Consider the following 27391-nt stretch of genomic DNA (forward strand, 5'->3'; position numbering starts at 1 on the left):
GTATGGCAACACCACAATGCCCCGGGAGTGAAGAGTGGCCATGGCGACCGCCATCACCTTCGTGAATATTCTGGGGGCCGTGGCCAAACCGAAAGGCAGCGCCACAAACTGGAAGTGCCGTCCCTCGACCGCAAACCGTAGGAATCTGTAATGCGGGGGGAAAATAGGGATGTGTAAATAAGCATCCTGAACATCGATTGAGGCCAGGTATTCTCCCTTCTCCATGGAGGATATAACCGACCAGAGGGACTCCATGCGAAAATGCCTGACCCTGATGAACCTGTTTAGTAGCTTTAGGTCCAGAACCGGTCTTACCGCTCCATCCTTTTTGGGCACTGCGAACAGGTTGGAATAAAACCCTTGGGTTCTTTCGCTCCTTGGCACCGGAACGATGACCCCTTTGTGCTGCAGCACTTCGATGGCCCCCCGTAATGCTTCTGCCCGAGATCTTGACTTGGGAAGCCGGGAGGGAAAAAATCGTGTTGGCGGACGTTTTATAAACTCTATCTTGTACCCGGAAGATATCAGCTCCGTCACCCATGCGTCGCGTGCCACCGCAGCCCATATGTGACAGAACCGTTGCAGACGACCGCCAATCCTGCTGTCCTCGGGTACCGCACTTCTCGAGTCATTTTGTAGAGGGCCTCTGGGACCTGGCCCCCCTTGATCTGGGCGGACGCCCTCGCATCCTACCCAGCGGGTTGGTCCTGTAGGTGACCTGACGCTCTTTGTCATGGTTATAGCGCGCAGGAGCGGGGGTATTGGCCGTTGCCGTCCACGCGGGTGCGCGAAATGCCCGAAAACGCGCCTGAGGCTGACGAAATGGCGTCCTTGTTTTCTGTTGTGGGAGAAAACTACTTTTACCCCCTGTTGCGTCCGAAATGAGTCTATCCAATTCTTCCCCAAATAGTCGGTTACCCTGAAAGGGCAGGGAAGTCAAGGATTTTTTAGACACCGAATCAGCCCGCCACAGCCTTAACCACAAGGCTCTCCTAATGGCGATTGCGTTTGCTGCTGCAAGTGCTGCGCTATTAGCTGCATCCAAGGATGCATTAATTAGATAGTCACCCGCCATTGCGATCTGACTTGTTATCTCGGCCACCTCTGCTGGCAACTCCCTATCCTGCAGGATCTCATTTAAAGAGTCCGACCAGGACATCATGGCTTTGGCTACCCATGTTGCCGCAAAGGAAGGGAAGAGCGCTGATCCTGATGCTTCGTACACCGAGCGCGCTAATCCCTCTATGAGCCGATCCGTGGGGTTCTTGATGGCCGAACCACTAGGCACTGATAACAGGGATCTCGAGGCCAGGCGGGATACCGGGGGATCCACCGCCGGAGACTCTGCCCATTTTTTACAGAGCTCTGGCGCAAATGGATATCTTGATCCTAGCGTCTTCTGTCCTGAAAAACGCTTGTCTGGCCGTTCCCGGTGCCGCTGCGCTATATCCTCGAACTCAGGATGAGTGCTGAACACTCTCCGCGGCTTCCGGGCCTTTTTAAAAGACACCCTATGCCCTGCGGTTAGGGTGACCTCATCATCAATACCCAGAGTCTGGTTGACAGCCTCAATGAGACTGTCCACCGTCTCCCGGCACCCTGGGGTGTCCAGGTCCAAGGATTCTTCCACATCCTCTACTGAGCTCTGCTCGCTCCCTGAAAGGGGTGACGGCGAGCGTGATGCCACACTCGCAGATGCTGAAGCACCGGAGGGGCCTGGCGACACAGTATGGGTTCTCTTCCTATGTGCCTGCCTAGAGAGAGTGCGGCCCCTGCAGGCCGGCGGCTCATGTGAGGAGGCAGAACCCTCCCAACCAGGCGAGCCGTCATCTCTACCCCTATCCGGGGCCTGAAGGGTCTCAATTGCCTTTGTTAATGATACCATAGACCGAGAGAGGGATACCGCCCACTCTGGGGGTTCCGGACCCCTGGGCTCTGCTGCGGGGGAGGGCTCCTGGGCGCGTTCGGTGTCACAGGTTTCACATAATTTACTGGTCTGCGCTCGTGGGAATCTAACCCCATAGGAAACGCATGCGGCATAGAAGGATGCGTGCGCTTTACCTTTTCCAGACATACTGCTGGAAAAGGCCAGAAAAAATAGATAAATAGATTCTCCTATATATATATATATATATATATATATATATATATATATATATATAGTCAGTCATGGCCAAAAGTATTGACACCCCTGCAATTCTGTCAGATAATATTCAGTTTCTTCCTGAAAATGATTGCAAACACAAATTCTTTGGTATTATTATCTTCATTTAATTTGTCTTAAATGAAAAAACACAAAAGAGAATGAAGCAAAAAGCAAAACATTGATTATTTCACACAAAACTCCAAAAATGGGCCGGACAAAAGTATTGGCACCCTCAGCCTAATACTTGGTTGCACAACCTTTAGCCAAAATAACTGCGACCAACTGCTTCCGGTAACCATCAATGAGTTTCTTACAATGCTCTGCTGGAATTTTAGACCATTCTTCTTTGGCAAACTACTCCAGGTCCCTGATATTTGAAAGAGTGCCTTCTCCAAACTGCCATTTTTAGATCTCTACACAGGTGTTCTATGGGATTCAGGTCTGGACTCATTGCTGGCCACCTTAGAAGTCTCCAGTGCTTTCTCTCAAACCATTTTCTAGTGCTTTTTGAAGTGTGTTTTGGGTTATTGTCCTGCTGGAAGACCCATGACCTCTGAGGTAGACCCAGCTTTCTCACACTGGGCCCTATATTATGCTGCAAAATTTGTTGGTAGTCTTCTGACTTCATAATGCCAAGCACACAGTCAAGCAGTCCAGTGCCAGAGGCAGCAAAGCAACCCCAAAACATCAGGGAACCTCCGCCATGTTTGACTGTAGGGACCGTGTACTTTTCGTTGAATGCCTCTTTTTTCTCCTGTAAACTCTATGTTGATGCTTTTGCCCTAAAAGCTCTACTTTTGTCTCATCTGACCAGAGAACATTCTTCCAAAATGTTTTAGGCTTTTTCAGGTAAGTTTTGGCAAACTCCAGCCTGGCTTTTTTATGTCTCGGGGTAAGAAGTGGAGTCTTCCTGGGTCTCCTACCATACAGTCCCTTTTCATTCAGATGCCGACGGATAGTACGGGTTGACACCGTTGTACCCTCGGACTGCAGGGCAGCTTGAAGTTGTTTGGATGTTAGTGGAGGTTCTTTATCCAACATCCGCACAATCTTGCATTGAAATCTCTTGTCAATTTTTCTTTTCCGGCCACATCTAGAGAGGTTAGCCACAGTGCCATGGGCTTTAAACTTCTTGATGACACTGCGCACGGTAGACACAGGAACATTCAGGTCTTTGGAGATGGACTTGTAGCCTTGATATTGCTCATGCTTCCTCACAATTTGGTTTCTCAAGTCCTCAGACAGTTCTTTGGTCTTCTTTCTTTTCTCCATGCTCAATGTGGTACACACAAGGACACAGGACAGAGGTTGAGTCAACTTTAATCCATGTCAACTGGCTGCAAGTGTGATTTAGTTATTGCCAACACCTGTTAGGTGCCACAGGTAGGTTATAGGTGCTGTTAATTACACAAATTAGAGAAGCATCACATGATTTTTCGAACAGTGCCAATACTTTTGTCCACCCTCTTTGTTATGTTTGGTGTGGAATTATATCCAATTTGGCTTTAGGACAATTCTTTTTGTGTTTTTTCATTTAAGACAAATTAAATGAAGATAATAATACCAAAGAATTTGTGTTTGCATTCATTTTCAGGAAGAAACTGAGTATTATCTGACAGAATTGCAGGGGTGTCAATACTTTTGGCCATGACTGTATATACACAGTGCCTACAAGTAGTATTCAACCCCCTGCAGATTTAGCAGGTTTGATAAGATGCAAATAAGTTAGAGCCTTCAAACTTCACACAAGAGCAGGGTTTATTAACAGATGCATAAATCTTACAAACCAAAAAGTTATGTTGCTCAGTTAAATTTTAGTACATTTTAAACATACAAGTGTGGGTCAATTATTATTCAACCCCTAGGTTTAATATTTTGTGGAATAACCCTTGTTTGCAATTACAGCTAATAATCGTCTTTTATAAGACCTGATAAGGCCGGCACAGGTCTCTGGAATTATCTTGGCCCACTCCTCCATGCAGATCTTCTCCAAGTTATCTAGGTTCTTTGGGTGTCTCATGTGGACTTTAATCTTGAGCTCCTTCCACAAGTTTTCAATTGGGTTAAGGTCAGGAGACTGACTAGGCCACTCCAACACCTTGATTTTTTGCCTCTTGAACCAGGCCTTGGTTTTCTTGGCTGTGTGCTTTGGGTCGTTGTCTCGTTGAAAGATGAAATGACGACCCATCTTAAGATCCTTGATGGAGGAGCGGAGGTTCTTGGCCAAAATCTCCAGGTAGGCCGTGCTGTCCATCTTCCCATGGATGCGAACCAGATGGCCAGGCCCCTTGGCTGAGAAACAGCCCCACAGCATGATGCTGCCACCACCATGCTTGACTGTAGGGATGGTATTCTTGGGGTCGTATGCAGTACCATCCAGTCTCCAAACGTCACGTGTATGGTTGGCACCAAAGATCTCGATCTTGGTATCATCAGACCAGAGAACCTTGAACCAGTCTGTCTCAGAGTCCTCCAAGTGATCATGAGCAAACTGTAGACGAGCCTTGACATGACGCTTTGAAAGTAAAGGTACCTTATGGGCTTGTCTGGAACGGAGACCATTGCGGTGGAGTACGTTACTTATGGTATTGACTGAAACCAATGTCCCCACTGCCATGAGATCTTCCCGGAGCTCCTTCCTTGTTGTCCTTTGGTTAGCCTTGACTCTTCGGACAAGCCTGGCCTCGGCACGGGAGGAAACTTTCAAAGGCTGTCCAGGTCGTGGAAGGCTAACAGTAGTTCCATAAGCCTTCCACTTCCAGATGATGCTCCCAACAGTGGAGACAGGTAGGCCCAACTCCTTGGAAAGGGTTTTGTACCCCTTGCCAGCCTTGTGACCCTCCACGATCTTGTCTCTGATGGCCTTGGAATGCTCCTTTGTCTTTCCCATGTTGACCATGTATGAGTGCTGTTCACAAGTTTGGGGAGGGTCTTAAATAGTCAGAAAAGGCTGGAAAAAGAGATAATTAATCCAAACATGTGAAGCTCATTGTTCTTTGTGCCTGAAATACTTCTTAATACTTTAGGGGAACCAAACAGAATTCTGGTGGTTTGAGGGGTTGAATAATAAATGACCCTCTGAATAAACTTTTCACAATTTAAAAAAAAATTAAACAAAGAAATAACATTCTTTTTTGCTGCAGTGCATTTCACACTTCCAGGCTGATCTACAGTCCAAATGTCACAATGCCAAGTTAATTCCGAATGTGTAACCCTGCTAAATCTGCAGGGGGTTGAATACTACTTGTAGGCACTGTATATATATATATTTTTTTTTTTTTTTCCCAAGGAGGGCGAATGCGGAGGAGAGGGGGCCCTATATGCCCTAGCGTGGCCTTCAGGCCGGGGTCACACTTACCCCTCTGTAAGTCCTTTCCCGGCTCCTGCCGTGGGAGGCCCCTCCAGCTGCGTTGGTGGCGGTCTCCGGGGACTGCCGCGCTTTGAAGCTTCCTGCGGCCTACCCCGGACTGCCATCGGGGACTCCATTTTATCCGGCGCCCGCCCTGCCAGGAGGGGGGCGCCGCCGGAAGTGACGCCGACGGACGCCGCACTGAGGGCGGAACTTCCGCCCGTGGACCAGGCCGGAGCCGCGGCCTAAACTACGATACCCCCCGCCCCGGATCCTGTAACGCAGATACCGGGGATGGGGGGCGCCGAAGCGACGCCGCCTAAGACGCGGCCGGAGCGCTGCCGCCCACTTCCGCCCGTGGCCTAGGCCGCGGACTAAATTAATGGCGCTACCCACCTGGGGTCCAAACGCCGGGCCCCAGCGACGTCCTCTCCTCCACCTCCTGTGCAGCCACTGCCCGCTCTGCCCCAGGTATTGGGGGGGGTTTGGGGGGGGGTTTGGTCCACCTGACTCTGCGCCCAGGGCCCTCCGCACCTGCTAGTCTTCTTCTTGGACGGTGCAGGCACCCTAACTCCGTCTGCCCTGTAGGGCCGAGGAGAGGGACCGTCCGCCGCCGTGCAGCACCGCCGTCAAGCGTTGGTGGAGCAGTGGGGGCGCACAGACTAGTCTTGTGCCCGTGTGCAAGCCCATGGTTTCCATACCTAGGGGTGGACAGGGCTAAGTCTGGCATAGTGTCCCACGTCGCGGGAGAGGAGACGTGGAGGGACTCTCGCACGTAGTCGCCCGTTGCTGGTTTGGGGAAATCGGATCCTTTCTATAGAATGCGTTGCCCCTTCTCGTCTTCAAAAAATAACAAACACGAAAAATAGATGTCTGGGGAAAAGTCCCAGAGGTGTCCCTCGGTGCGGGAAAGGATACGCGGAGCGATGCTCAACGCGTGCTCGCCCGTTGATGGTTTGGGGAGATCGGACCCTTTCTATAGGATCCGTCGCCCCTATCTCCTCTTCATAGTGAGAACCGAAAAAGAAACCTAGTCTGGAGAAACCAGACTGCGTGTGCCTCCAAAGACACTAAGCAAAAAACTGGTTTCCGCCCGATATAGGGGCGAGGGTGTATGCGGTGGAGGAGGAGCTAACTTGTTTTTTGTATGCCTAGTGTCAGCCTCCAGATGGCAGTAGCACACACCCCACAGTCTCTGTGTCCCCCAATGAGACGAAGGAGAAAAAAAACAAAACTTTGTTCGTCCATCCACCCTCTCCTCCTAATGTCTCTCAACATGCCTCCTTGTCCATTCCAGAGCTCCCTTCCCCCAGTACTTTCGTCGCCCCTTCGCATAGAACCCCTTCCTCAACCGCAAGTCGTTCCTCGCCTGTCCACACACCCAAAGTATCCCAAACTTCCCCCAAAGGACATTCCTAATAAATTTTTTTTTTGTTGTTTGTTTGCTACAAAATAAATGTGCATTTGTGCTTTCACAAAATTTGGATTGGTTACTGTGTCTATCGCCATCTACACACACTGCGCCGTACACTTAGCGTTTTTGCCACCAGATATCTCCATTACTGACATGTTTCTTGTGTCAGTCTTGGAGATATGTGTTGTCAACGCAACAAATCTACATGACTTGTCTTTTCCACAGCAATCTCTACATTCTTGTAATATTGCACGGTTCCCCAACTCCAGTCCTCATGGGCCACCAACAGATCATGTTGTATGGAATCCTCTTTTTATTTCATTACAACTTGATCTGTTGGTGGACCTTGAGGAGTGGAGTTGGGGAACCCTGGTGGATCCAGTCTGTGCAATATACAAGAATGTAGAGACTGCTGAGGAAAAGACAAATCATATAGATTGGTCTCAAAAAAACCAAACTAATCTACATGACTTGTCTTTTCCACAGCAATCTCTACATTCTTGTAATATTGCACGGTTCCCCAACTCCAGTCCTCATGGGCCGCCAACAGATCATGTTGTATGGAATCCTCTTTTTATTTCATTACAACTTGATCTGTTGGTGGACCTTGAGGACTGAAGTTGGGGAACGTTGAATATTAGTGAATTCATGATGCACAAAACACAGCATCATAAATTTACTGATACACCTGGCTACTTGCTAATGGTATTGGGAGTGTAAAAACAGAGAATGCACTCAGTACAGGTATTTTTTTTTAACATACCAACAACATGCAATAAAATATTTTTACAACATTTGCTCTTGCCATTCCACCCGTCCTACATCTGAGTTGAAGTAGGACGCAAATTTGTCCCTCATTTGGCCAACTTCAACGGATGACCTGAGAGGGTGCTGTGTAAATTCTGGCAAAGGATTAGGAGCAACATCATCAAGATCAAAGTTCAGGTGCTCTCGAGAAATTACAAAATTATGTAGAACAACACAGGCCTTGACCACCTCATCCACTGTTTCCAGTTTAAGATTAATAGCTGTGCCAAGAATGCGCCATCTCGATACAAGTATACCAAAAGCACACTTTACTGTTCTCCTGGCCCTGGTCAGCCTGTAATTAAAAATTCTTTTTTGTAGGTCCAAGTCCTGGCTGGAGTAGGGTTTGAGGAGGTTTTGGCACATCTGGAACGCTTCATCACCAACCATTACAAATGGCTGTGGCGGACCTTCTGTGTTGGGAAGAGGACGTGGCATGGGGAAATCGAAATTCTTGCCATACAACCTCCTGCCCATGTCCGATGTCTTAAAAGCCTGGGAGTCATTCCCACGGCCAAATGCCCCAATGTCCACTGCAATAAACTTACAGTGTGCATCCGCAATGGCCATCAGTACAGAAGAAAAGTACTTTTTGTAGTTATAGAACTGCTGCTTGGAGAATTTTTCTGCCCAGGCTCGCATCTGACGAAGCCTGAGTATGCACACTGTAATGTTTACAAAAAGTGTGCAGGCTGGCCCAGGTTGCTGCCTTGCATACCTGTTCTGCCGAAGCCTGGTGCCGAAGCGCCCACGAGGCTCCCACTGCCCGAGTAGAGTGCGCCCTTACTCCAGCTGGAACTGGCGTGCCTCTAATACGGTAAGCCTCCTGAATGGTTAGGCGAATCCATCTGGCTATGGTTGACCGTGAGGCTGCGAGGCCCTTCCTGCGCCCTTCGGGGATCACAAACAACGAATCCGTCTGGCGGAAAGGTGCTGTCCTCGACACGTATCTCCTGAGAGCTCTTACCAGATCCAATGTGTGGAGCGCCTTTTCCACCCTGTGAACTGGCGCTGGACAGAAAGAAGGCAACACAATGTCCTCATTAATATGGAACGAGGACACCACCTTTGGTAAAAAAGGTGGCGGAGGCGTAAGGACTACCTTGTCCTTAAAAAAGGTCAGGAAAGAGGCTCTACAAGATAATGCTCCCAACTCCGATACTCGCCTAATGGATGTTATGGCTACCAGGAACACAACCTTTCTGGATAGATATGCCAATGAAACATCCTGTAGTGGCTCAAACGGAGCCTCCTGTAGTACCGACAGGACCAGATTAAGATCCCAGGCCTCCAATGGTGCTCTGAAGGGAGGTACTAAATGAACGACCCCCTGCAGGAACGTTCTGACCTGCAAATTGGTAGCGATCTTTCGGTGAAACAGGACCGACAGGGCCGATATCTGTCTTCTAAGGGAACTTGGCGCCAAACCTGCGTCTAGGCCAGACTGAAGGAAAGCCAGTATGTTGGGCACAGAGAAGGACAATGGCAGAACCCCGTGTTCCCGACACCACTGGAAGAAAACCTTCCAAGTGTTATAATAGATCCTTGCCGAGGCTGGCTTTCGGGCCCTTACCATTGTCGCGACTACCTCGCGCCCAAACCCCGCCTGGGTCAGCACCCAAGATTCAATGGCCACGCCGTCAAACGCAGGGCCCCTAAGTTCGGGTGGCAGATCGGTCCCTGGGACAGTAAATCTGGTCGTTCCGGTAGCCGCCATGGTACGTCTGCGATGAGCTGTACCAGATCCGCGTACCATGCCCGTCGGGGCCAATCCGGGGCCAGCAGAATTGCCGGAACCCCCTCTGTCTTGATCTTCCTGATAACCCTGGGGAGAAGTGGCAGCGGCGGGAACACGTATGGGAGCCGAAATTGGTTCCAGGGTATCACCAATGCGTCCGCTGCGATTGCTTGCGGATCCTGAGACCGGGCGACAAACACGCCCACTTTGGCGTTCTTCCTGGAGGCCATCAAGTCCACGTCTGGTGTTCCCCAGCGCTGGCAAATCTGCTGGAACACCTCGGGATGTAGTGACCACTCCCCGGCCGTGATGTCCTGGCGGCTTAGGAAATCCGCTGCCCAATTCTCGACGCCTGGAATGTGAACCACTGAAATCATCGAGTGGCTCCTCTCGGCCCAGCGGAGCACATGTCCCACCTCGCGCATGGTTGCCCTGCTGCGTGTGCCCCCCTGGTGATTCACGTACACCACTGCCGTGGCGTTGTCCGACTGAATCCGAATCGGGTATCCTGCTAGCACGTGTTGGAACTGCTGGAAGGCCAACCGTATTGCTCGAATCTCCAACAGATTGATAGGGAGCCGAGCTTCCTGAGGCGAACACTGCCCCTGTGCCGTGTAGTGGCGAAAGATTGCTCCCCAACCGGAGAGACTCGCATCGGTCGTGATCAGGCTTTCCCTGCAGAAGCGACCGATCGCGTGTCCACCATTGAAGAGTCTGTCGGACCTGAGAGGACAACCTGCACGGGTGATCGAGTGAGAACGGGCTCCTGTCCCAAGCCGCTAACAGGGCATGCTGCAGGGGGCGGAGATGAAACTGAGCAAACGGGATTGCTTCCATCGCTGCCACCATCCTGCCCAGGACCCCCATCCCGAATCGGATAGTATGGAGGCCTGGCTGTTGAAGTTTTCGAGCTCCCTGTCAGAGTGCCCGAGCCTTGTCCTGAGGGAGAATTACCAATCCCTGGGAGGTATCGAATATCATCCCTAGGAAAACAATCCTCTGGGCCGGCGTGAGGAATGATTTCTTCCTGTTGATCATCCATCCTAGACGAGACAAGGTATCCAGTGTGATGGTGACACTCTCCTCGCACGCTGGACGGGACGGGCCCTTTACCAGAAGGTCGTCCAGGTATGGCAACACCACAATGCCCCGGGAGTGAAGAGTGGCCATGGCGACCGCCATCACCTTCGTGAATATTCTGGGGGCCGTGGCCAAACCGAAAGGCAGCGCCACAAACTGGAAGTGCCGTCCCTCGACCGCAAACCGTAGGAATCTGTAATGCGGGGGGAAAATAGGGATGTGTAAATAAGCATCCTGAACATCGATTGAGGCCAGGTATTCTCCCTTCTCCATGGAGGATATAACCGACCAGAGGGACTCCATGCGAAAATGCCTGACCCTGATGAACCTGTTTAGTAGCTTTAGGTCCAGAACCGGTCTTACCGCTCCATCCTTTTTGGGCACTGCGAACAGGTTGGAATAAAACCCTTGGGTTCTTTCGCTCCTTGGCACCGGAACGATGACCCCTTTGTGCTGCAGCACTTCGATGGCCCCCCGTAATGCTTCTGCCCGAGATCTTGACTTGGGAAGCCGGGAGGGAAAAAATCGTGTTGGCGGACGTTTTATAAACTCTATCTTGTACCCGGAAGATATCAGCTCCGTCACCCATGCGTCGCGTGCCACCGCAGCCCATATGTGACAGAACCGTTGCAGACGACCGCCAATCCTGCTGTCCTCGGGTACCGCACTTCTCGAGTCATTTTGTAGAGGGCCTCTGGGACCTGGCCCCCCTTGATCTGGGCGGACGCCCTCGCATCCTACCCAGCGGGTTGTCCTGTAGGTGACCTGACGCTCTTTGTCATGGTTATAGCGCGCAGGAGCGGGGGTATTGGCCGTTGCCGTCCACGCGGGTGCGCGAAATGCCCGAAAACGCGCCTGAGGCTGACGAAATGGCGTCCTTGTTTTCTGTTGTGGGAGAAAACTACTTTTACCCCCTGTTGCGTCCGAAATGAGTCTATCCAATTCTTCCCCAAATAGTCGGTTACCCTGAAAGGGCAGGGAAGTCAAGGATTTTTTAGACACCGAATCAGCCCGCCACAGCCTTAACCACAAGGCTCTCCTAATGGCGATTGCGTTTGCTGCTGCAAGTGCTGCGCTATTAGCTGCATCCAAGGATGCATTAATTAGATAGTCACCCGCCATTGCGATCTGACTTGTTATCTCGGCCACCTCTGCTGGCAACTCCCTATCCTGCAGGATCTCATTTAAAGAGTCCGACCAGGACATCATGGCTTTGGCTACCCATGTTGCCGCAAAGGAAGGGAAGAGCGCTGATCCTGATGCTTCGTACACCGAGCGCGCTAATCCCTCTATGAGCCGATCCGTGGGGTTCTTGATGGCCGAACCACTAGGCACTGATAACAGGGATCTCGAGGCCAGGCGGGATACCGGGGGATCCACCGCCGGAGACTCTGCCCATTTTTTACAGAGCTCTGGCGCAAATGGATATCTTGATCCTAGCGTCTTCTGTCCTGAAAAACGCTTGTCTGGCCGTTCCCGGTGCCGCTGCGCTATATCCTCGAACTCAGGATGAGTGCTGAACACTCTCCGCGGCTTCCGGGCCTTTTTAAAAGACACCCTATGCCCTGCGGTTAGGGTGACCTCATCATCAATACCCAGAGTCTGGTTGACAGCCTCAATGAGACTGTCCACCGTCTCCCGGCACCCTGGGGTGTCCAGGTCCAAGGATTCTTCCACATCCTCTACTGAGCTCTGCTCGCTCCCTGAAAGGGGTGACGGCGAGCGTGATGCCACACTCGCAGATGCTGAAGCACCGGAGGGGCCTGGCGACACAGTATGGGTTCTCTTCCTATGTGCCTGCCTAGAGAGAGTGCGGCCCCTGCAGGCCGGCGGCTCATGTGAGGAGGCAGAACCCTCCCAACCAGGCGAGCCGTCATCTCTACCCCTATCCGGGGCCTGAAGGGTCTCAATTGCCTTTGTTAATGATACCATAGACCGAGAGAGGGATACCGCCCACTCTGGGGGTTCCGGACCCCTGGGCTCTGCTGCGGGGGAGGGCTCCTGGGCGCGTTCGGTGTCACAGGTTTCACATAATTTACTGGTCTGCGCTCGTGGGAATCTAACCCCATAGGAAACGCATGCGGCATAGAAGGATGCGTGCGCTTTACCTTTTCCAGACATACTGCTGGAAAAGGCCAGAAAAAATAGATAAATAGATTCTCCTATATATATATATATATATATATATATATATATATATATACAGTCATGGCCAAAAGTATTGACACCCCTGCAATTCTGTCAGATAATATTCAGTTTCTTCCTGAAAATGATTGCAAACACAAATTCTTTGGTATTATTATCTTCATTTAATTTGTCTTAAATGAAAAAACACAAAAGAGAATGAAGCAAAAAGCAAAACATTGATTATTTCACACAAAACTCCAAAAATGGGCCGGACAAAAGTATTGGCACCCTCAGCCTAATACTTGGTTGCACAACCTTTAGCCAAAATAACTGCGACCAACTGCTTCCGGTAACCATCAATGAGTTTCTTACAATGCTCTGCTGGAATTTTAGACCATTCTTCTTTGGCAAACTACTCCAGGTCCCTGATATTTGAAAGAGTGCCTTCTCCAAACTGCCATTTTTAGATCTCTACACAGGTGTTCTATGGGATTCAGGTCTGGACTCATTGCTGGCCACCTTAGAAGTCTCCAGTGCTTTCTCTCAAACCATTTTCTAGTGCTTTTTGAAGTGTGTTTTGGGTTATTGTCCTGCTGGAAGACCCATGACCTCTGAGGTAGACCCAGCTTTCTCACACTGGGCCCTATATTATGCTGCAAAATTTGTTGGTAGTCTTCTGACTTCATAATGCCAAGCACACAGTCAAGCAGTCCAGTGCCAGAGGCAGCAAAGCAACCCCAAAACATCAGGGAACCTCCGCCATGTTTGACTGTAGGGACCGTGTACTTTTCGTTGAATGCCTCTTTTTTCTCCTGTAAACTCTATGTTGATGCTTTTGCCCTAAAAGCTCTACTTTTGTCTCATCTGACCAGAGAACATTCTTCCAAAATGTTTTAGGCTTTTTCAGGTAAGTTTTGGCAAACTCCAGCCTGGCTTTTTTATGTCTCGGGGTAAGAAGTGGAGTCTTCCTGGGTCTCCTACCATACAGTCCCTTTTCATTCAGATGCCGACGGATAGTACGGGTTGACACCGTTGTACCCTCGGACTGCAGGGCAGCTTGAAGTTGTTTGGATGTTAGTGGAGGTTCTTTATCCAACATCCGCACAATCTTGCATTGAAATCTCTTGTCAATTTTTCTTTTCCGGCCACATCTAGAGAGGTTAGCCACAGTGCCATGGGCTTTAAACTTCTTGATGACACTGCGCACGGTAGACACAGGAACATTCAGGTCTTTGGAGATGGACTTGTAGCCTTGATATTGCTCATGCTTCCTCACAATTTGGTTTCTCAAGTCCTCAGACAGTTCTTTGGTCTTCTTTCTTTTCTCCATGCTCAATGTGGTACACACAAGGACACAGGACAGAGGTTGAGTCAACTTTAATCCATGTCAACTGGCTGCAAGTGTGATTTAGTTATTGCCAACACCTGTTAGGTGCCACAGGTAGGTTATAGGTGCTGTTAATTACACAAATTAGAGAAGCATCACATGATTTTTCGAACAGTGCCAATACTTTTGTCCACCCTCTTTGTTATGTTTGGTGTGGAATTATATCCAATTTGGCTTTAGGACAATTCTTTTTGTGTTTTTTCATTTAAGACAAATTAAATGAAGATAATAATACCAAAGAATTTGTGTTTGCATTCATTTTCAGGAAGAAACTGAGTATTATCTGACAGAATTGCAGGGGTGTCAATACTTTTGGCCATGACTGTATATACACAGTGCCTACAAGTAGTATTCAACCCCCTGCAGATTTAGCAGGTTTGATAAGATGCAAATAAGTTAGAGCCTTCAAACTTCACACAAGAGCAGGGTTTATTAACAGATGCATAAATCTTACAAACCAAAAAGTTATGTTGCTCAGTTAAATTTTAGTAAATTTTAAACATACAAGTGTGGGTCAATTATTATTCAACCCCTAGGTTTAATATTTTGTGGAATAACCCTTGTTTGCAATTACAGCTAATAATCGTCTTTTATAAGACCTGATAAGGCCGGCACAGGTCTCTGGAATTATCTTGGCCCACTCCTCCATGCAGATCTTCTCCAAGTTATCTAGGTTCTTTGGGTGTCTCATGTGGACTTTAATCTTGAGCTCCTTCCACAAGTTTTCAATTGGGTTAAGGTCAGGAGACTGACTAGGCCACTCCAACACCTTGATTTTTTGCCTCTTGAACCAGGCCTTGGTTTTCTTGGCTGTGTGCTTTGGGTCGTTGTCTCGTTGAAAGATGAAATGACGACCCATCTTAAGATCCTTGATGGAGGAGCGGAGGTTCTTGGCCAAAATCTCCAGGTAGGCCGTGCTGTCCATCTTCCCATGGATGCGAACCAGATGGCCAGGCCCCTTGGCTGAGAAACAGCCCCACAGCATGATGCTGCCACCACCATGCTTGACTGTAGGGATGGTATTCTTGGGGTCGTATGCAGTACCATCCAGTCTCCAAACGTCACGTGTATGGTTGGCACCAAAGATCTCGATCTTGGTATCATCAGACCAGAGAACCTTGAACCAGTCTGTCTCAGAGTCCTCCAAGTGATCATGAGCAAACTGTAGACGAGCCTTGACATGACGCTTTGAAAGTAAAGGTACCTTATGGGCTTGTCTGGAACGGAGACCATTGCGGTGGAGTACGTTACTTATGGTATTGACTGAAACCAATGTCCCCACTGCCATGAGATCTTCCCGGAGCTCCTTCCTTGTTGTCCTTTGGTTAGCCTTGACTCTTCGGACAAGCCTGGCCTCGGCACGGGAGGAAACTTTCAAAGGCTGTCCAGGTCGTGGAAGGCTAACAGTAGTTCCATAAGCCTTCCACTTCCAGATGATGCTCCCAACAGTGGAGACAGGTAGGCCCAACTCCTTGGAAAGGGTTTTGTACCCCTTGCCAGCCTTGTGACCCTCCACGATCTTGTCTCTGATGGCCTTGGAATGCTCCTTTGTCTTTCCCATGTTGACCATGTATGAGTGCTGTTCACAAGTTTGGGGAGGGTCTTAAATAGTCAGAAAAGGCTGGAAAAAGAGATAATTAATCCAAACATGTGAAGCTCATTGTTCTTTGTGCCTGAAATACTTCTTAATACTTTAGGGGAACCAAACAGAATTCTGGTGGTTTGAGGGGTTGAATAATAAATGACCCTCTGAATAAACTTTTCACAATTTAAAAAAAAATTAAACAAAGAAATAACATTCTTTTTTGCTGCAGTGCATTTCACACTTCCAGGCTGATCTACAGTCCAAATGTCACAATGCCAAGTTAATTCCGAATGTGTAACCCTGCTAAATCTGCAGGGGGTTGAATACTACTTGTAGGCACTGTATATATATATATTTTTTTTTTTTTTTCCCAAGGAGGGCGAATGCGGAGGAGAGGGGGCCCTATATGCCCTAGCGTGGCCTTCAGGCCGGGGTCACACTTACCCCTCTGTAAGTCCTTTCCCGGCTCCTGCCGTGGGAGGCCCCTCCAGCTGCGTTGGTGGCGGTCTCCGGGGACTGCCGCGCTTTGAAGCTTCCTGCGGCCTACCCCGGACTGCCATCGGGGACTCCATTTTATCCGGCGCCCGCCCTGCCAGGAGGGGGGCGCCGCCGGAAGTGACGCCGACGGACGCCGCACTGAGGGCGGAACTTCCGCCCGTGGACCAGGCCGGAGCCGCGGCCTAAACTACGATACCCCCCGCCCCGGATCCTGTAACGCAGATACCGGGGATGGGGGGCGCCGAAGCGACGCCGCCTAAGACGCGGCCGGAGCGCTGCCGCCCACTTCCGCCCGTGGCCTAGGCCGCGGACTAAATTAATGGCGCTACCCACCTGGGGTCCAAACGCCGGGCCCCAGCGACGTCCTCTCCTCCACCTCCTGTGCAGCCACTGCCCGCTCTGCCCCAGGTATTGGGGGGGGTTTGGGGGGGGGTTTGGTCCACCTGACTCTGCGCCCAGGGCCCTCCGCACCTGCTAGTCTTCTTCTTGGACGGTGCAGGCACCCTAACTCCGTCTGCCCTGTAGGGCCGAGGAGAGGGACCGTCCGCCGCCGTGCAGCACCGCCGTCAAGCGTTGGTGGAGCAGTGGGGGCGCACAGACTAGTCTTGTGCCCGTGTGCAAGCCCATGGTTTCCATACCTAGGGGTGGACAGGGCTAAGTCTGGCATAGTGTCCCACGTCGCGGGAGAGGAGACGTGGAGGGACTCTCGCACGTAGTCGCCCGTTGCTGGTTTGGGGAAATCGGATCCTTTCTATAGAATGCGTTGCCCCTTCTCGTCTTCAAAAAATAACAAACACGAAAAATAGATGTCTGGGGAAAAGTCCCAGAGGTGTCCCTCGGTGCGGGAAAGGATACGCGGAGCGATGCTCAACGCGTGCTCGCCCGTTGATGGTTTGGGGAGATCGGACCCTTTCTATAGGATCCGTCGCCCCTATCTCCTCTTCATAGTGAGAACCGAAAAAGAAACCTAGTCTGGAGAAACCAGACTGCGTGTGCCTCCAAAGACACTAAGCAAAAAACTGGTTTCCGCCCGATATAGGGGCGAGGGTGTATGCGGTGGAGGAGGAGCTAACTTGTTTTTTGTATGCCTAGTGTCAGCCTCCAGATGGCAGTAGCACACACCCCACAGTCTCTGTGTCCCCCAATGAGACGAAGGAGAAAAAAAACAAAACTTTGTTCGTCCATCCACCCTCTCCTCCTAATGTCTCTCAACATGCCTCCTTGTCCATTCCAGAGCTCCCTTCCCCCAGTACTTTCGTCGCCCCTTCGCATAGAACCCCTTCCTCAACCGCAAGTCGTTCCTCGCCTGTCCACACACCCAAAGTATCCCAAACTTCCCCCAAAGGACATTCCTAATAAATTTTTTTTTTGTTGTTTGTTTGCTACAAAATAAATGTGCATTTGTGCTTTCACAAAATTTGGATTGGTTACTGTGTCTATCGCCATCTACACACACTGCGCCGTACACTTAGCGTTTTTGCCACCAGATATCTCCATTACTGACATGTTTCTTGTGTCAGTCTTGGAGATATGTGTTGTCAACGCAACAAATCTACATGACTTGTCTTTTCCACAGCAATCTCTACATTCTTGTAATATTGCACGGTTCCCCAACTCCAGTCCTCATGGGCCACCAACAGATCATGTTGTATGGAATCCTCTTTTTATTTCATTACAACTTGATCTGTTGGTGGACCTTGAGGAGTGGAGTTGGGGAACCCTGGTGGATCCAGTCTGTGCAATATACAAGAATGTAGAGACTGCTGAGGAAAAGACAAATCATATAGATTGGTCTCAAAAAAACCAAACTAATCTACATGACTTGTCTTTTCCACAGCAATCTCTACATTCTTGTAATATTGCACGGTTCCCCAACTCCAGTCCTCATGGGCCGCCAACAGATCATGTTGTATGGAATCCTCTTTTTATTTCATTACAACTTGATCTGTTGGTGGACCTTGAGGACTGAAGTTGGGGAACGTTGAATATTAGTGAATTCATGATGCACAAAACACAGCATCATAAATTTACTGATACACCTGGCTACTTGCTAATGGTATTGGGAGTGTAAAAACAGAGAATGCACTCAGTACAGGTATTTTTTTTTAACATACCAACAACATGCAATAAAATATTTTTACAACATTTGCTCTTGCCATTCCACCCGTCCTACATCTGAGTTGAAGTAGGACGCAAATTTGTCCCTCATTTGGCCAACTTCAACGGATGACCTGAGAGGGTGCTGTGTAAATTCTGGCAAAGGATTAGGAGCAACATCATCAAGATCAAAGTTCAGGTGCTCTCGAGAAATTACAAAATTATGTAGAACAACACAGGCCTTGACCACCTCATCCACTGTTTCCAGTTTAAGATTAATAGCTGTGCCAAGAATGCGCCATCTCGATACAAGTATACCAAAAGCACACTTTACTGTTCTCCTGGCCCTGGTCAGCCTGTAATTAAAAATTCTTTTTTGTAGGTCCAAGTCCTGGCTGGAGTAGGGTTTGAGGAGGTTTTGGCACATCTGGAACGCTTCATCACCAACCATTACAAATGGCTGTGGCGGACCTTCTGTGTTGGGAAGAGGACGTGGCATGGGGAAATCGAAATTCTTGCCATACAACCTCCTGCCCATGTCCGATGTCTTAAAAGCCTGGGAGTCATTCCCACGGCCAAATGCCCCAATGTCCACTGCAATAAACTTACAGTGTGCATCCGCAATGGCCATCAGTACAGAAGAAAAGTACTTTTTGTAGTTATAGAACTGCTGCTTGGAGAATTTTTCTGCCCAGGCTCGCATCTGACGAAGCCTGAGTATGCACACTGTAATGTTTACAAAAAGTGTGCAGGCTGGCCCAGGTTGCTGCCTTGCATACCTGTTCTGCCGAAGCCTGGTGCCGAAGCGCCCACGAGGCTCCCACTGCCCGAGTAGAGTGCGCCCTTACTCCAGCTGGAACTGGCGTGCCTCTAATACGGTAAGCCTCCTGAATGGTTAGGCGAATCCATCTGGCTATGGTTGACCGTGAGGCTGCGAGGCCCTTCCTGCGCCCTTCGGGGATCACAAACAACGAATCCGTCTGGCGGAAAGGTGCTGTCCTCGACACGTATCTCCTGAGAGCTCTTACCAGATCCAATGTGTGGAGCGCCTTTTCCACCCTGTGAACTGGCGCTGGACAGAAAGAAGGCAACACAATGTCCTCATTAATATGGAACGAGGACACCACCTTTGGTAAAAAAGGTGGCGGAGGCGTAAGGACTACCTTGTCCTTAAAAAAGGTCAGGAAAGAGGCTCTACAAGATAATGCTCCCAACTCCGATACTCGCCTAATGGATGTTATGGCTACCAGGAACACAACCTTTCTGGATAGATATGCCAATGAAACATCCTGTAGTGGCTCAAACGGAGCCTCCTGTAGTACCGACAGGACCAGATTAAGATCCCAGGCCTCCAATGGTGCTCTGAAGGGAGGTACTAAATGAACGACCCCCTGCAGGAACGTTCTGACCTGCAAATTGGTAGCGATCTTTCGGTGAAACAGGACCGACAGGGCCGATATCTGTCTTCTAAGGGAACTTGGCGCCAAACCTGCGTCTAGGCCAGACTGAAGGAAAGCCAGTATGTTGGGCACAGAGAAGGACAATGGCAGAACCCCGTGTTCCCGACACCACTGGAAGAAAACCTTCCAAGTGTTATAATAGATCCTTGCCGAGGCTGGCTTTCGGGCCCTTACCATTGTCGCGACTACCTCGCGCCCAAACCCCGCCTGGGTCAGCACCCAAGATTCAATGGCCACGCCGTCAAACGCAGGGCCCCTAAGTTCGGGTGGCAGATCGGTCCCTGGGACAGTAAATCTGGTCGTTCCGGTAGCCGCCATGGTACGTCTGCGATGAGCTGTACCAGATCCGCGTACCATGCCCGTCGGGGCCAATCCGGGGCCAGCAGAATTGCCGGAACCCCCTCTGTCTTGATCTTCCTGATAACCCTGGGGAGAAGTGGCAGCGGCGGGAACACGTATGGGAGCCGAAATTGGTTCCAGGGTATCACCAATGCGTCCGCTGCGATTGCTTGCGGATCCTGAGACCGGGCGACAAACACGCCCACTTTGGCGTTCTTCCTGGAGGCCATCAAGTCCACGTCTGGTGTTCCCCAGCGCTGGCAAATCTGCTGGAACACCTCGGGATGTAGTGACCACTCCCCGGCCGTGATGTCCTGGCGGCTTAGGAAATCCGCTGCCCAATTCTCGACGCCTGGAATGTGAACCACTGAAATCATCGAGTGGCTCCTCTCGGCCCAGCGGAGCACATGTCCCACCTCGCGCATGGTTGCCCTGCTGCGTGTGCCCCCCTGGTGATTCACGTACACCACTGCCGTGGCGTTGTCCGACTGAATCCGAATCGGGTATCCTGCTAGCACGTGTTGGAACTGCTGGAAGGCCAACCGTATTGCTCGAATCTCCAACAGATTGATAGGGAGCCGAGCTTCCTGAGGCGAACACTGCCCCTGTGCCGTGTAGTGGCGAAAGATTGCTCCCCAACCGGAGAGACTCGCATCGGTCGTGATCAGGCTTTCCCTGCAGAAGCGACCGATCGCGTGTCCACCATTGAAGAGTCTGTCGGACCTGAGAGGACAACCTGCACGGGTGATCGAGTGAGAACGGGCTCCTGTCCCAAGCCGCTAACAGGGCATGCTGCAGGGGGCGGAGATGAAACTGAGCAAACGGGATTGCTTCCATCGCTGCCACCATCCTGCCCAGGACCCCCATCCCGAATCGGATAGTATGGAGGCCTGGCTGTTGAAGTTTTCGAGCTCCCTGTCAGAGTGCCCGAGCCTTGTCCTGAGGGAGAATTACCAATCCCTGGGAGGTATCGAATATCATCCCTAGGAAAACAATCCTCTGGGCCGGCGTGAGGAATGATTTCTTCCTGTTGATCATCCATCCTAGACGAGACAAGGTATCCAGTGTGATGGTGACACTCTCCTCGCACGCTGGACGGGACGGGCCCTTTACCAGAAGGTCGTCCAGGTATGGCAACACCACAATGCCCCGGGAGTGAAGAGTGGCCATGGCGACCGCCATCACCTTCGTGAATATTCTGGGGGCCGTGGCCAAACCGAAAGGCAGCGCCACAAACTGGAAGTGCCGTCCCTCGACCGCAAACCGTAGGAATCTGTAATGCGGGGGGAAAATAGGGATGTGTAAATAAGCATCCTGAACATCGATTGAGGCCAGGTATTCTCCCTTCTCCATGGAGGATATAACCGACCAGAGGGACTCCATGCGAAAATGCCTGACCCTGATGAACCTGTTTAGTAGCTTTAGGTCCAGAACCGGTCTTACCGCTCCATCCTTTTTGGGCACTGCGAACAGGTTGGAATAAAACCCTTGGGTTCTTTCGCTCCTTGGCACCGGAACGATGACCCCTTTGTGCTGCAGCACTTCGATGGCCCCCCGTAATGCTTCTGCCCGAGATCTTGACTTGGGAAGCCGGGAGGGAAAAAATCGTGTTGGCGGACGTTTTATAAACTCTATCTTGTACCCGGAAGATATCAGCTCCGTCACCCATGCGTCGCGTGCCACCGCAGCCCATATGTGACAGAACCGTTGCAGACGACCGCCAATCCTGCTGTCCTCGGGTACCGCACTTCTCGAGTCATTTTGTAGAGGGCCTCTGGGACCTGGCCCCCCTTGATCTGGGCGGACGCCCTCGCATCCTACCCAGCGGGTTGTCCTGTAGGTGACCTGACGCTCTTTGTCATGGTTATAGCGCGCAGGAGCGGGGGTATTGGCCGTTGCCGTCCACGCGGGTGCGCGAAATGCCCGAAAACGCGCCTGAGGCTGACGAAATGGCGTCCTTGTTTTCTGTTGTGGGAGAAAACTACTTTTACCCCCTGTTGCGTCCGAAATGAGTCTATCCAATTCTTCCCCAAATAGTCGGTTACCCTGAAAGGGCAGGGAAGTCAAGGATTTTTTAGACACCGAATCAGCCCGCCACAGCCTTAACCACAAGGCTCTCCTAATGGCGATTGCGTTTGCTGCTGCAAGTGCTGCGCTATTAGCTGCATCCAAGGATGCATTAATTAGATAGTCACCCGCCATTGCGATCTGACTTGTTATCTCGGCCACCTCTGCTGGCAACTCCCTATCCTGCAGGATCTCATTTAAAGAGTCCGACCAGGACATCATGGCTTTGGCTACCCATGTTGCCGCAAAGGAAGGGAAGAGCGCTGATCCTGATGCTTCGTACACCGAGCGCGCTAATCCCTCTATGAGCCGATCCGTGGGGTTCTTGATGGCCGAACCACTAGGCACTGATAACAGGGATCTCGAGGCCAGGCGGGATACCGGGGGATCCACCGCCGGAGACTCTGCCCATTTTTTACAGAGCTCTGGCGCAAATGGATATCTTGATCCTAGCGTCTTCTGTCCTGAAAAACGCTTGTCTGGCCGTTCCCGGTGCCGCTGCGCTATATCCTCGAACTCAGGATGAGTGCTGAACACTCTCCGTGGCTTCCGGGCCTTTTTAAAAGACACCCTATGCCCTGCGGTTAGGGTGACCTCATCATCAATACCCAGAGTCTGGTTGACAGCCTCAATGAGACTGTCCACCGTCTCCCGGCACCCTGGGGTGTCCAGGTCCAAGGATTCTTCCACATCCTCTACTGAGCTCTGCTCGCTCCCTGAAAGGGGTGACGGCGAGCGTGATGCCACACTCGCAGATGCTGAAGCACCGGAGGGGCCTGGCGACACAGTATGGGTTCTCTTCCTATGTGCCTGCCTAGAGAGAGTGCGGCCCCTGCAGGCCGGCGGCTCATGTGAGGAGGCAGAACCCTCCCAACCAGGCGAGCCGTCATCTCTACCCCTATCCGGGGCCTGAAGGGTCTCAATTGCCTTTGTTAATGATACCATAGACCGAGAGAGGGATACCGCCCACTCTGGGGGTTCCGGACCCCTGGGCTCTGCTGCGGGGGAGGGCTCCTGGGCGCGTTCGGTGTCACAGGTTTCACATAATTTACTGGTCTGCGCTCGTGGGAATCTAACCCCATAGGAAACGCATGCGGCATAGAAGGATGCGTGCGCTTTACCTTTTCCAGACATACTGCTGGAAAAGGCCAGAAAAAATAGATAAATAGATTCTCCTATATATATATATATATATATATATATATATATATATATATATATATATATACAGTCATGGCCAAAAGTATTGACACCCCTGCAATTCTGTCAGATAATATTCAGTTTCTTCCTGAAAATGATTGCAAACACAAATTCTTTGGTATTATTATCTTCATTTAATTTGTCTTAAATGAAAAAACACAAAAGAGAATGAAGCAAAAAGCAAAACATTGATTATTTCACACAAAACTCCAAAAATGGGCCGGACAAAAGTATTGGCACCCTCAGCCTAATACTTGGTTGCACAACCTTTAGCCAAAATAACTGCGACCAACTGCTTCCGGTAACCATCAATGAGTTTCTTACAATGCTCTGCTGGAATTTTAGACCATTCTTCTTTGGCAAACTACTCCAGGTCCCTGATATTTGAAAGAGTGCCTTCTCCAAACTGCCATTTTTAGATCTCTACACAGGTGTTCTATGGGATTCAGGTCTGGACTCATTGCTGGCCACCTTAGAAGTCTCCAGTGCTTTCTCTCAAACCATTTTCTAGTGCTTTTTGAAGTGTGTTTTGGGTTATTGTCCTGCTGGAAGACCCATGACCTCTGAGGTAGACCCAGCTTTCTCACACTGGGCCCTATATTATGCTGCAAAATTTGTTGGTAGTCTTCTGACTTCATAATGCCAAGCACACAGTCAAGCAGTCCAGTGCCAGAGGCAGCAAAGCAACCCCAAAACATCAGGGAACCTCCGCCATGTTTGACTGTAGGGACCGTGTACTTTTCGTTGAATGCCTCTTTTTTCTCCTGTAAACTCTATGTTGATGCTTTTGCCCTAAAAGCTCTACTTTTGTCTCATCTGACCAGAGAACATTCTTCCAAAATGTTTTAGGCTTTTTCAGGTAAGTTTTGGCAAACTCCAGCCTGGCTTTTTTATGTCTCGGGGTAAGAAGTGGAGTCTTCCTGGGTCTCCTACCATACAGTCCCTTTTCATTCAGATGCCGACGGATAGTACGGGTTGACACCGTTGTACCCTCGGACTGCAGGGCAGCTTGAAGTTGTTTGGATGTTAGTGGAGGTTCTTTATCCAACATCCGCACAATCTTGCATTGAAATCTCTTGTCAATTTTTCTTTTCCGGCCACATCTAGAGAGGTTAGCCACAGTGCCATGGGCTTTAAACTTCTTGATGACACTGCGCACGGTAGACACAGGAACATTCAGGTCTTTGGAGATGGACTTGTAGCCTTGATATTGCTCATGCTTCCTCACAATTTGGTTTCTCAAGTCCTCAGACAGTTCTTTGGTCTTCTTTCTTTTCTCCATGCTCAATGTGGTACACACAAGGACACAGGACAGAGGTTGAGTCAACTTTAATCCATGTCAACTGGCTGCAAGTGTGATTTAGTTATTGCCAACACCTGTTAGGTGCCACAGGTAGGTTATAGGTGCTGTTAATTACACAAATTAGAGAAGCATCACATGATTTTTCGAACAGTGCCAATACTTTTGTCCACCCTCTTTGTTATGTTTGGTGTGGAATTATATCCAATTTGGCTTTAGGACAATTCTTTTTGTGTTTTTTCATTTAAGACAAATTAAATGAAGATAATAATACCAAAGAATTTGTGTTTGCATTCATTTTCAGGAAGAAACTGAGTATTATCTGACAGAATTGCAGGGGTGTCAATACTTTTGGCCATGACTGTATATACACAGTGCCTACAAGTAGTATTCAACCCCCTGCAGATTTAGCAGGTTTGATAAGATGCAAATAAGTTAGAGCCTTCAAACTTCACACAAGAGCAGGGTTTATTAACAGATGCATAAATCTTACAAACCAAAAAGTTATGTTGCTCAGTTAAATTTTAGTAAATTTTAAACATACAAGTGTGGGTCAATTATTATTCAACCCCTAGGTTTAATATTTTGTGGAATAACCCTTGTTTGCAATTACAGCTAATAATCGTCTTTTATAAGACCTGATAAGGCCGGCACAGGTCTCTGGAATTATCTTGGCCCACTCCTCCATGCAGATCTTCTCCAAGTTATCTAGGTTCTTTGGGTGTCTCATGTGGACTTTAATCTTGAGCTCCTTCCACAAGTTTTCAATTGGGTTAAGGTCAGGAGACTGACTAGGCCACTCCAACACCTTGATTTTTTGCCTCTTGAACCAGGCCTTGGTTTTCTTGGCTGTGTGCTTTGGGTCGTTGTCTCGTTGAAAGATGAAATGACGACCCATCTTAAGATCCTTGATGGAGGAGCGGAGGTTCTTGGCCAAAATCTCCAGGTAGGCCGTGCTGTCCATCTTCCCATGGATGCGAACCAGATGGCCAGGCCCCTTGGCTGAGAAACAGCCCCACAGCATGATGCTGCCACCACCATGCTTGACTGTAGGGATGGTATTCTTGGGGTCGTATGCAGTACCATCCAGTCTCCAAACGTCACGTGTATGGTTGGCACCAAAGATCTCGATCTTGGTATCATCAGACCAGAGAACCTTGAACCAGTCTGTCTCAGAGTCCTCCAAGTGATCATGAGCAAACTGTAGACGAGCCTTGACATGACGCTTTGAAAGTAAAGGTACCTTATGGGCTTGTCTGGAACGGAGACCATTGCGGTGGAGTACGTTACTTATGGTATTGACTGAAACCAATGTCCCCACTGCCATGAGATCTTCCCGGAGCTCCTTCCTTGTTGTCCTTTGGTTAGCCTTGACTCTTCGGACAAGCCTGGCCTCGGCACGGGAGGAAACTTTCAAAGGCTGTCCAGGTCGTGGAAGGCTAACAGTAGTTCCATAAGCCTTCCACTTCCAGATGATGCTCCCAACAGTGGAGACAGGTAGGCCCAACTCCTTGGAAAGGGTTTTGTACCCCTTGCCAGCCTTGTGACCCTCCACGATCTTGTCTCTGATGGCCTTGGAATGCTCCTTTGTCTTTCCCATGTTGACCATGTATGAGTGCTGTTCACAAGTTTGGGGAGGGTCTTAAATAGTCAGAAAAGGCTGGAAAAAGAGATAATTAATCCAAACATGTGAAGCTCATTGTTCTTTGTGCCTGAAATACTTCTTAATACTTTAGGGGAACCAAACAGAATTCTGGTGGTTTGAGGGGTTGAATAATAAATGACCCTCTGAATAAACTTTTCACAATTTAAAAAAAAATTAAACAAAGAAATAACATTCTTTTTTGCTGCAGTGCATTTCACACTTCCAGGCTGATCTACAGTCCAAATGTCACAATGCCAAGTTAATTCCGAATGTGTAACCCTGCTAAATCTGCAGGGGGTTGAATACTACTTGTAGGCACTGTATATATATATATTTTTTTTTTTTTTTCCCAAGGAGGGCGAATGCGGAGGAGAGGGGGCCCTATATGCCCTAGCGTGGCCTTCAGGCCGGGGTCACACTTACCCCTCTGTAAGTCCTTTCCCGGCTCCTGCCGTGGGAGGCCCCTCCAGCTGCGTTGGTGGCGGTCTCCGGGGACTGCCGCGCTTTGAAGCTTCCTGCGGCCTACCCCGGACTGCCATCGGGGACTCCATTTTATCCGGCGCCCGCCCTGCCAGGAGGGGGGCGCCGCCGGAAGTGACGCCGACGGACGCCGCACTGAGGGCGGAACTTCCGCCCGTGGACCAGGCCGGAGCCGCGGCCTAAACTACGATACCCCCCGCCCCGGATCCTGTAACGCAGATACCGGGGATGGGGGGCGCCGAAGCGACGCCGCCTAAGACGCGGCCGGAGCGCTGCCGCCCACTTCCGCCCGTGGCCTAGGCCGCGGACTAAATTAATGGCGCTACCCACCTGGGGTCCAAACGCCGGGCCCCAGCGACGTCCTCTCCTCCACCTCCTGTGCAGCCACTGCCCGCTCTGCCCCAGGTATTGGGGGGGGTTTGGGGGGGGGTTTGGTCCACCTGACTCTGCGCCCAGGGCCCTCCGCACCTGCTAGTCTTCTTCTTAGACGGTGCAGGCACCCTAACTCCGTCTGCCCTGTAGGGCCGAGGAGAGGGACCGTCCGCCGCCGTGCAGCACCGCCGTCAAGCGTTGGTGGAGCAGTGGGGGCGCACAGACTAGTCTTGTGCCCGTGTGCAAGCCCATGGTTTCCATACCTAGGGGTGGACAGGGCTAAGTCTGGCATAGTGTCCC

General features: G+C 50.2%; 1 protein-coding gene across 2 annotated transcripts in view; it reads right to left on the bottom strand.

Annotated features, from left to right (window-relative positions):
• Positions 1–27391, bottom strand: part of NFATC3 (nuclear factor of activated T cells 3) — a 387290-nt gene that overhangs the window by 84716 nt on the left and 275183 nt on the right. The gene's annotated exons all lie outside the window — the stretch shown is intronic.

The sequence above is a fragment of the Dendrobates tinctorius genome, unplaced genomic scaffold, assembly GCF_039654945.1.
Source record: "Dendrobates tinctorius isolate UK_male_01 unplaced genomic scaffold, ASM3965494v1 ptg000170l, whole genome shotgun sequence".
NCBI lineage: Eukaryota > Metazoa > Chordata > Amphibia > Anura > Dendrobatidae > Dendrobates > Dendrobates tinctorius.